General features: G+C 38.3%; 1 long non-coding RNA gene across 1 annotated transcript; it reads right to left on the bottom strand.

Annotated features, from left to right (window-relative positions):
- Positions 1-2,715: 2,715 nt before the first annotated feature.
- Positions 2,716-10,469, bottom strand: LOC109363911. Its single transcript, XR_002109808.1, has 2 exons — positions 8,867-10,469; positions 2,716-8,253 (listed from the first exon to the last, which is right to left on the bottom strand). It is a non-coding gene; the product is annotated as an uncharacterized LOC109363911 (long non-coding RNA).
- Positions 10,470-10,475: the final 6 nt, after the last annotated feature.

Genomic DNA, 10,475 nt, shown 5'->3' on the forward strand with positions numbered 1-10,475 from the left:
ATCATTTTTAAACAGTATTCTCATAAATACTTAGTTGCAATAATAAGTCAATAAGAGGAGGGACATGGATGGCTCTTACACTACCATTAAATTTCTGCTTTTGCAGCTGACAGGATCCACAAGCTTTACTGATGTCTGGAGATCCCTGGGTGTGTGCAGCCACACTGCTGTGCATACAATAGCTAGAAAAATTGCTGCTGCCACCTTGGAAAACATACTTCACAGTTACAATTCACTTATGTGCAGTTGGCAGTACAGCAATTAGTGTAGCTTTACCTTGTGGGATACATCCATGAGCTACATTAAATAAAGTGTTATGTACTCACATTAAACAAGAATATTCACGTATTCCATTACATGATACTTAAAACAAAAGAAAAAACTGAGAACAATGCAATATGCACATATCCAGGAAAGGGAAAGAAAACCTGTTGAATAAGTACTGCTATAAAAAGCAGTAAAACTTTTGCCAGAAACCTTGTAGACTCTTACACAGATTTACAATTGTGTTTGATCGTCCTCCTTCAGCTACTCATGGGACCAATGTCTACCTTTGTCATTCTTTATTATGAAACTGACATCAGTTAGCTGGTTTGTAGCCAACTGCACTAATAATAAACTGGCAAGGATATCAAGAATTACTGGAACTATTTGGTCATCTTGAAACTGAAAAAGGAGACTTACTCCAAAACTCTTGAAGGACAAAAAAAGTATCACTCTTAAATGCAGTTTCTGTAATAGATGTCTTGCAGCAGAAAAAAACTTAGTAAGTTCAAATTATTTCGGTTAATTTAAAGCCACTGGTCTTAGAACTGTAAGGAGGGCCTGGCAATAGGATCCCTCTCATGAGAGATTCAGAGATTCATTTAATATTAGCAAACAAAGATGTATATCGCTGAAGATGCAAATGTTTAAAAGTATAGAAGAAAGGTGTTAAAAATGAATTTTCATAGTTATTGCTTACAGCTCAGTAAATAAAATATTCCATTTGTTTCATAAGGTTTATAGTAGAAAAAGGAAAGTTGAGAGGCTGCACAGGCTTTTGCATCAGCTACACTAGCACACTATTTGCATGTTTGACTGCCCCACTTACACAGTTATTTGAAGACATTCAGATTTTCTGCTTTTCTAGGCTGAGGTCATTCACTTCCAGCTTTGCAGTGTTAATCTGGCTCCCACGGAGAACTGTTGGTTAGGGACATCAAGCTGATTGCTTTTGAGTATCTGCCTGACATGAGAACTTCGTGAAACTCAGAAGTATCTTACAATACTCCTGTGAGTGCTGAGAAGATGGAAACAATCGCACAATGCTTTCCTCTATGTCTTTAGGTTTCTGGATGGAACTTCAAATGTCCTGAAGAACTTTTGCCATTGCTTGCCATTTTTACATTCATCTTGACACCAAAAGAGCACTTGTTATCAATTTGGTATGAACTGGGAACTTCCAACCTATCAGAAGGACTCTTCTTGGGTATTCTTCTTTGATGTAACTGTTTTGAATTATAGCGTAGATAAGATAGAAAGTTGCTTCTCATGGCATAATGAGTAAATATGCCAAATTAGGGAAAGTGGAAGAAAGGGGATGAAGGACAGAGTCTTAAGATCACCAGAGAGCTGCATGGTACATGCTCAGAGGACATCAGGATTTATTAACGAGTTATTGGAAAAGAATGAATATGTGTGCTGTTTCCAGGAAATATACTGCATATGTATATTTTAACTGCATAAATATAGCACCTGAATTCCGAGAGGACATGCTTGGTTCACCAAGTCACCTGGCACGTATAATGAAATAAAGAATGCCTGCTTCCTAATGCCTCAGTAGTGTTAGGGAGTTTTCTTCCCAGATTTTCCAATGACCATTTCATATTATTTCTTCTACAGCTTTGGTGTGAATCAATAAGACATCACAACACATTTTAACTCTTTTGAGAGTTCCTGAAGTAAGAACAGCAAGGCAGTCAAGTAAGAAAGCAATCAAGCTTAGCAGTGATGATGCAACTTGCCAGTTTCAGGGCACCGCCCTCAGCTGTGAATGGCTGGAAACTGGATGTGGCCTGGAGCAAATGCAGCTGTGCATACCTATATGAAACCTGCAGATCTGTGATTGCTCTCTCCTCTTTACTGCCAGCAGAAAACATGCCTCTTGAACTCATTCGAGTCATCATACTAATGAATAACACCAAACCAAAATCCTTACAGCTACTGCATGATATTTTATTATTCCTGTTAGTCAGGCTGTCAAGTTGACAGTTGTCACATCCTCATCCTATTGGTAGAATGAATATCAAGGTGGAAGTATGGTGCAACTGTTCTCAGCCTGGCGTGGCCAAACTTCATGACAAAAAGATGCAGTGTGTATTTTGGGCACTAAAGCAACGGCTTACAGATAGACTATTTGTGTGAGGCATACCCAGCTGTCCCCTCATGTTAACACCAGAATTAGATGCTTAGGTCTCTAGGTCCTCAAAAAGTGTTTCTTTTTACTTGACTTGCACAGCCAGTAACCCCTTATTAGCCCAGTCATTGGAGAAGAACTTGATAGACATACCTGACAGATACACAACTATTCATCTGCTGTAAAGCAGCTATCAGCAGGGGCTGTTTGTAGTTACTTTAAGCAAAACTGGATTCATGGTTTTATGACTTTTGTTATCTGTATTCCACATCATAACATCATATAGAGCACTGGGAGTTAAAGAGTTAATGTTCCAGCTCCATGGACTGCTGATTTTCCGGGTGCCTGGTTCTCAGAAGAACAACTATGTACCCCAGAGGACTCTGCATTTCTGTTTTCCATTCAGAGGGAAAGATAAAACTGTTCACAGGTCATGAGACACCCCTTCTCCTTTTCTGCTCGTTTTGGCAGCGTCTTGCTCCGTAGCCATCTTGCCTTCAGCTTTAGAGTAAGGCCTTCAGTTTTGGACACTGTCTCTCATTTATTTGGTTTATTAGCTTCAATTCCAATTAACTTGTATTCCTGGTATTACAATTAGTAAATTAGCTTTCCTTCCCAGATTGTTGCCACTGTTTTTATTTATTTATTCATTATTGTTTCTTTCCCTTTTTGTTCCCTTCCCCTCTTTTTTCAGGCTGGTGGGCCTGTGGACCTGCTGTCCCCATCATGAACACAGACAGATCTAGAGATAAGTCCATGACAAAAAAGTAGTATGATACAATGAGTAGGTAGTGGTGCCAAAAGAGAAACACATCAGAAAACTGAGTTCTGGGGCTTCTGTGACTTCACATATTGTTCAGTTTAACATTTTAAAATAAACATGGTCAAAAAAGTTCACAGTCCGCTCTTCAGCTATCTGCTAGCTTGAGATTTGTGGCTCCCATCAGTAGAGAAGGTAGTGAGCTGTGTGGAAATTCACATAGAGCTTCAAAAAGAGAGGATCTTTTGCAGCTCTGTAGAAGGAATGGAAGACCATTCCTTGTAAGTGTTTTTGAAAAGGACAGAGTGCCCTTAGTGTTTCCTTTTCTTCCCCAGAAATACATGACAACATCTATACACAGCTGATTATTCACCAAATTTAGCAGGTCCATCTCAGTGCACACTTTCTGTGTGGTTCAAGTGCTATAAAATACTCTACAGAGAAATGCTGCTGACAAATAACTGTAACTGAATAAGCGCATAGGGGTGCAACAGTGTAGCCATGAACAAATCCCAGAGTTCTTAGGTGTCTTGCCCAAAGAGTCAGAGAAAGGCAAGATACACCCTACGATGAAATAGCCAGCTGAGAGTAGGTTAAAAGTATTAAAGTTTTTTTTCTGAATAAGTTGCCATTACAAAATAAAACAACAAAAAAAAAGCGCAACGAACCCACATTAAAACTATAAATGTACTTCTCACTATACTGTGTTTTAGTCTGGGATTCACCTTTCCAGCACTTTTTAAAAGGTGAAATCTGTTTTATTGTACTCTACAATGTAATATATGAACTATACTGCAGGTCTGACCACACCTGAATCAAAGCTACTGAAGTACACTCAGCTTCTTGCATGGAAAGCTGAATACTGCTGTTTCTGATGGAATTATCTTGTCACTGCCAGAATCTTTTCAAGAGCAATTTCTTCAAGGCCTGAATCAGTGCCCACTGAAAGGAAAGGATTCCTATTGATGGCAGTAGGCCCAAATAACCCAGAGGTTTAGGCTGCCTTTGCCAGGAAATTTTGTTTTGATGACTTTTAAAGCTTTGCCTTTGTACTTCACTTTCTTATGGAGCTTATTTTTTCAGTGAATTTTTTTCCAGACCTTTCATATTCTGGATAAAATGGAGTTGATGTGGTTCTGTCCCTGATTCAGCACAGATCATTTTATCAGATTAATTCTTAGAGACTTGAGTCAGGGTGCTCTGAGAAGCACACACAATGTTAAAACATTCTGCTGTCCAATAGCCTGATTTTTTCAGTATGAATAAATAGGGACGAAAGTAAAAGGTAAAGAAAACAGTATAATGCTCTCACAACAAAACCATAGAAGCCAGTTTACCCTATGGCTGAAGTTTTCTTGCAGTTTGGCTTAGGAGATAAGTATTGACATTTCAGTGCAGATGGGAAACAAGGAAGACTTTACTATGGAAGAAACTAGGAGGGTCTCATAAGCTCCCAAGGAAGGTGTGAGAGCCTGTGGTTACGTACGTGCTCCTTTGATGCCACTAGATGGAAATTTATTACCCAGATGCAAATCAGGTGAGTAAACCTGTCTGAAAGGGGTTAATTAGGGCACCTGAGCTATCTACAACATAAGACAGGGAAGGAATGAGAAACAATGTGCACTGTAGGTAAGAGTTTATTTCTGGAGATCTATCCCATCACTGATTGCAATTGCTATGATGCCTACCTGCAGAAAAGAAGTACTTATCTGTCCTGTACACAAGTACGCTCAGTTCAAAGAGTACTTTCTGCAGTCTTTAATTCACTTGTTCTCTTCTTCTGGAATACATAGTTTCAGGCCAGACTTCAGATATTTAAATAAAAATAAAATATAAAAACTAACCACTCAAAATAGCAAATTTTGTTATACTTTCAATATCCTAGCTAATATTTCAGAGAAGTACAGCTTCTCTTACAGCTACCTGGATCAGAGGTTATCCCTAAACTCATTCCTTTTGTATATGTCATAACAAGGCCAGAGAAGATAACATTTAAACCTGAAACAACACTGAAAATCAAAGACATAATTTCTAGGGCTCAATAAATCAAGATACAAGAAGACTGCAGTTTCCTAGGCAAGAGTAAATGGTCATGGTAACTTCAGCAAAGGCAGGATGTGATCTTCTGCCCATTTGTTCATCTGTCTGCACCCATATGTACCTGTATTTCTGTAACATGGGAGGAATTTAATTATGCAAATTCTCTCTCTGAAACTGAAAGACTGCAGACAGGTTAAGTCTTAAGCTGGTAAAGAATGTTGCACTCCACTAGAAGAAATACCACGTGATCACAGCCTTCTCCAACTGCACAATGTCAGCACAAAGAAGCAGCAGGAATTATCCTCAAAGCTCTAGCACACAACTTGTACCAGCCCAGAATGCTTGAGCTCTTTGCAGAAGGGTGAGGATATCTCTCTGAAGTTGCTTATGTTAACTTGATACTGGGTATCTGGGCTCCTTAATACAAACCATGTATGAAGGCAACTAGATATTCAACATAGAGAAAGAAAATAAGTTTCAGTGCAAAGCATCCTCCTCTCTGTCCCTGTAACTGGACTGTAATTTGAGTCCCATATAGCAATTTCATAATACAGACTCGTTTTGCTCTAAGATATGAACCCAGCTGGGCAGCTGGGATAATGTCTCTGTCTGGTGTGGCATTTAGTATCTAGCCTGGAACTCAAATGTGTAGGCATTTCTTCGCCCCTCATATTGCAGCTGAATGACTCTGCTGTGTTGATTTGAAATGACCTGACTAATCTCAACTTCCTCTAACAGTTTAATGAAATGTCAGAAGTGAACAAGGTCCATGGAATTGAAAAAAGACCATTCAAACAATGATGAAAAGAAACACATGGACAGCAGTTTTTAAACAGTCTTTGGACTATTGGAAATAATTCAATGAGCTCTAGCCAAGCTTCAACATAAACATACTAAGAAGGGATTGAAAAACGTTTTATATAAAGCTGCATTTTTTATCTAGACTGTGTAATCCACTTCAGGATTACAAAAATGAGATATATGGGAAAAGTCACCATTAGGTTAGTTCAAAAAAAGTAAAAGATCCTCCCTGCTCCCCCCATATCTGTTGGTGTTTGGAAAAACAAACCACAAAGCAACAGATACGTAGTTCTGGTTCCACCATCTGAAATTACAGGAGGGAGAGGCAAAAGGATCTGGCAAACTGAATCCTGCTCCTTTCCAAGGAAAGCTTAATGGCACTCTCAACTGCAGAAATTAAATATGCTGATCATAGCACAGCCTCACAGAATAGCAACTAAGAGGGAAAAGCTTACACCATACTCCCTGTGAGGTAAGGTACAATCAGCTAAAACAAACTCTTTGGGGCTTTCAGTGTCATCAACATCTTACATCCTATTAGGAAGTAAAATGTCCTCAAAAACATAAAAATGCTCTCCAGAGGTTACCATATCTCTCACTTTCCTGTGCTACAGCAGAACATTGCCATCATAGCAGTAATCTGAAAGTACAAGGAATCCCTGGCACTTCCCAGAATGCAGACTCTATCTCAAAGATTAGATGGTCATAAACTCTCCAGGACTCTCTCCTTCCTGCAGCACATCCAGCGTTCATTCACTTACACTCCCACTGCCTCTCAGCACTGCTGTGCTACGCTAGGTTCGAGGGGCATTTGTGAATGAAGGTCACAAAGGAATTTCCAAAACTTCGGGGCTGACAACACGCTCTTGGATGTTAACAATTTCCAATATTCAAAGCTGAGAGACACCAAGCCTGAGCAATGACAGAAAACTTACCACCTCTGCAACCCTTGCACTCTCAAGGCAATGGTCTATGAAAAACATGATGTGGTCACATAATTAAAAGCTAACTCTTGTGTAGAAACCTAGAAGGCAGAGAACAGAGCAATCCAGAAGCTGAATGGGCAAAGTGTAAAGCCAATAAAGCTTTTGGCATTGCAATCAAATGCCATTATCGAAATATGTGAAGCCTGAACATTTGAAATTTTTTAAGAAAAAAGAAAATGTAACATAACATGCTTTCCCAAAATTCCTGTATAAATGATGCAACATCTGAATCTTGAATGCTCATTTTTGCTGCAAAAATTATTTGAACTAATGGATTTAGTATATTAACTGGCATCTAGGCATATTTTAATACAGATATAAGAGGAAAAATGGACTTGCAGAAGCAGACACAGCTGTGATTGGCAAAACTGAGACAAAAGTGAAAGCCAGTAAGTAAAGGAGAGATTTTAAAGACTGCTAGAAAAGGAAGAATCTGGACCATGACAACACTAAGCAAGCAGAACAGGTAATGCTAGGCCATTACAGAGAAGGCCTGTACAAGCTCGGATATAGAGAAGGTAATTTTCTCTCTCATCATGGCAGAAGGCAGACTTAAAGACCTGTCACCTGCCCTTGTCCTTGGAAAGTAAAACCATTTCTGTTTAATGTGAGTCTTCCACTGAAATACTAATCCCTTGGTCAAGGTGTTCAAACCACATGTAATCACCCACCCTCTGCTACACAGACACATCCACAACTGTTCCTGGAGCTTTCTGGGAGTTTTCGTAGTTACTGATGGCTTTGGCAATGCCTAAAGGCCATGCTGGGTTAATTTCTTATACTGCTTGAGATCTGGATTTGAGCTTGATGGTATCAGCCATGTGCTCACATGTGATTGAGCCTCATGCAATGAAAACTTCAGTTTGTGTCACAGAGTTATCACATGAATATGGAGGGCTGGATTTTCAGAGTGCAGTGAAGGAAGGATGCTGCCAAGCACATAGCCTTGTAGCACTGTGAAGAAAACTTCAGACTTTTAGTGCCTGGTTCTTGCCAGAGCTGACAGACAGCCTTTCACTTCTCAGCCTATTCCAGCAAATTCAAACGAAAAGACAGAATTGAATATTTCCATCAAAATTTATTCTTCTTCTGTGGAAAGATAATAAACAACATTTCACAATGAACCACTGAGTTAATATACTATTTTTTTTTTGCTCTGTTAAATCACACAATGATTTGCTGGAACAGAAAATATAAGGAATTGGAATTAGCTGGCCATCGCTTCAGGTCACATGGGCAAGGAAAATGAATTCTGCTGATTTCTGTGCCTGCATGAAAAGAGACATTGCAAATTTATATCTGCTTTTTCTTCTCAGGCTATTAAACTTGCCTTTAAGTTTTAGAATATTACTTTTCAACTTATGATGTTGGTTACTATCAAAGGAAAAAAAAAAACAAAACTTCGTTCTGCTTACTCCCAAATTGATTCTGATGCTTGTGAATATCCCATGTGCATGTAATAAAATGAAAAATATATAGACTTTTCATAATAAAACGCATTTTAAGTTGTGGAGTCTCCTTCTCTGGAGATATTCAAGACCCACCTGGAAACCTACTTGTGCGACCTGCTTTGGCAGGGGGGTTGGACTCAATGACCTCTGGAGGTCCCTTCCAGCCCCTACAATTCTGTGATTCTGTGATTCATTTCACTTGAGATAGCCTGATAAATTATTTCTTATCACTTTAATTCTTATCAACTTAAAATTTAAGGTGTTGAAGTGCATCAAGAACCTCTGTGCAACCCAGATCTAAAGCAGGCTTTCAGGAAGATACAGGTAATTTCCCTCTAAATTTTAATCAAATTAGATGATTGTATTTTGCTCACTTGGAAAAGAGACAAACAGAAGATATTAAGATGTATCAACATGAACTCTGTCTTACCTGGGAATTTCTGCTGAACTACTACATCACAATGGAAATCAATTTTGATGATATCAAGGAACATTTACTATTAGCCTCAACAGCAAAGATTTAACTCATGGAATCAAATCTGAATAAAACATGGAAGAATATAATCAGATGCAGTAGCTGCAGTCATCCAGGTTTGTATTGAGATGAAGCACTGCATCTAAAATAAATAAGTAGTTGAGCTTCACATGAATCAGGCCAATGATGATTGAGATTCTACTTTTTTTTTTTTACTCTCATTTTGGAGTTCAAGTTCTCTTCTATACCAAGTAAATTTGGAGGTTTAGAATCATTAATGTTGAGGAACTGTAAATGTGCAAAATTAGTCAGAAGGAAGGGGTGGTTTGTTGGGTAAGAAAAAAAAAAAGAAGGTTTAATTTGTGAAATAGAGTAGTGAGAACATTGAAGAAACACATCACCAAGTTACATACAGTGATGACTGCATAGACATTCAAGTAAGAAGCTTAACTGAAATTTCATGGAAGAGGTCAGACCCAGTTCCTGCAGAGCAAATGCGTACGCCAGCACTAATGGTGTCAGCAGCAACAGATGTACTCACTGTGAGGCAGTAAAAAGGGTGGACTGATAGGCCATAGGCAATAGGGAAATCATGTACTGGACAATAAAAATACACGGGTAAGATAACCAGGATGGTGTAAATATTTTCAATACAGAACAGACGGTGGGTGTACTCTTCAATTTTGATTTAAATGCACAAAAAGTTCCAACAGACAAAAACAAGAGAATCAGAAATAATTATGTGTATTTCATACAAAGCAAAGGTCACTTATGGAAGACAGTGTCCTTTGCAAAGTTTAAAAAGTCTATATTAGACAAAAGGATCTGCATCATCAATACAAAAACTCACACAAAAAAAATTAACAAAATTATTCCTTAGAGAAATATGGCAGATTATCTAGGTAATGCTGTAAACACATACTTTAGGTTAGGGCTCAGACTCTCAGGTAAAGGAAGTTGGATACATATACATGCACACTCTTTTGGTTGGTAAACAAGAAGTTAAAAACAAAACAAAATCAATAGTAATAAGAACAATGAAACACCACCACCTTTCCCATATTCTTCCAGTTTCTTTTAAGAATCAGCTAAAACAGGAATTATTTCCTTCAATGCACAACGTGAAAGTATGCTAGCTTTGCTTATAATGTCTCTGTTCAGGTCTGAAATATCTACAGCAATGAGTGTTGCTGAAGAGCACAGTGAAAGATTACTAGATTAAGATCCTACAGAGGAGTACAAGCCAAGCCTGCAAAGCATCTTGCACCCACAGAACTACATAATAACTCCTGACAGGACAACTTCACTTAGTTAAAAGAGTTGAAGTGAGGTCAAGCTTGGAATTCAGATTTTAATTGAGTCTTGTTTTATTTTTTTTTCAACCCCCTGATGTTTTTCATTTTAAGATCACAAATAGCTTGTGTACATATTGGTTATGAATAAAACACTGGGATAAGAGTTTATTGTTTCTTGTAGTTGGAATTTTTTACAGGAAGAATGTTGCCAAAACAATTTAATAGCATATTCAAAATTAAGAGTGCATTTTTGACCCAAATGACTATAA

Source organism: Meleagris gallopavo, chromosome Z (genome assembly GCF_000146605.3).
Source record: "Meleagris gallopavo isolate NT-WF06-2002-E0010 breed Aviagen turkey brand Nicholas breeding stock chromosome Z, Turkey_5.1, whole genome shotgun sequence".
In the NCBI taxonomy this organism is placed as follows: Eukaryota; Metazoa; Chordata; class Aves; order Galliformes; family Phasianidae; genus Meleagris; species Meleagris gallopavo.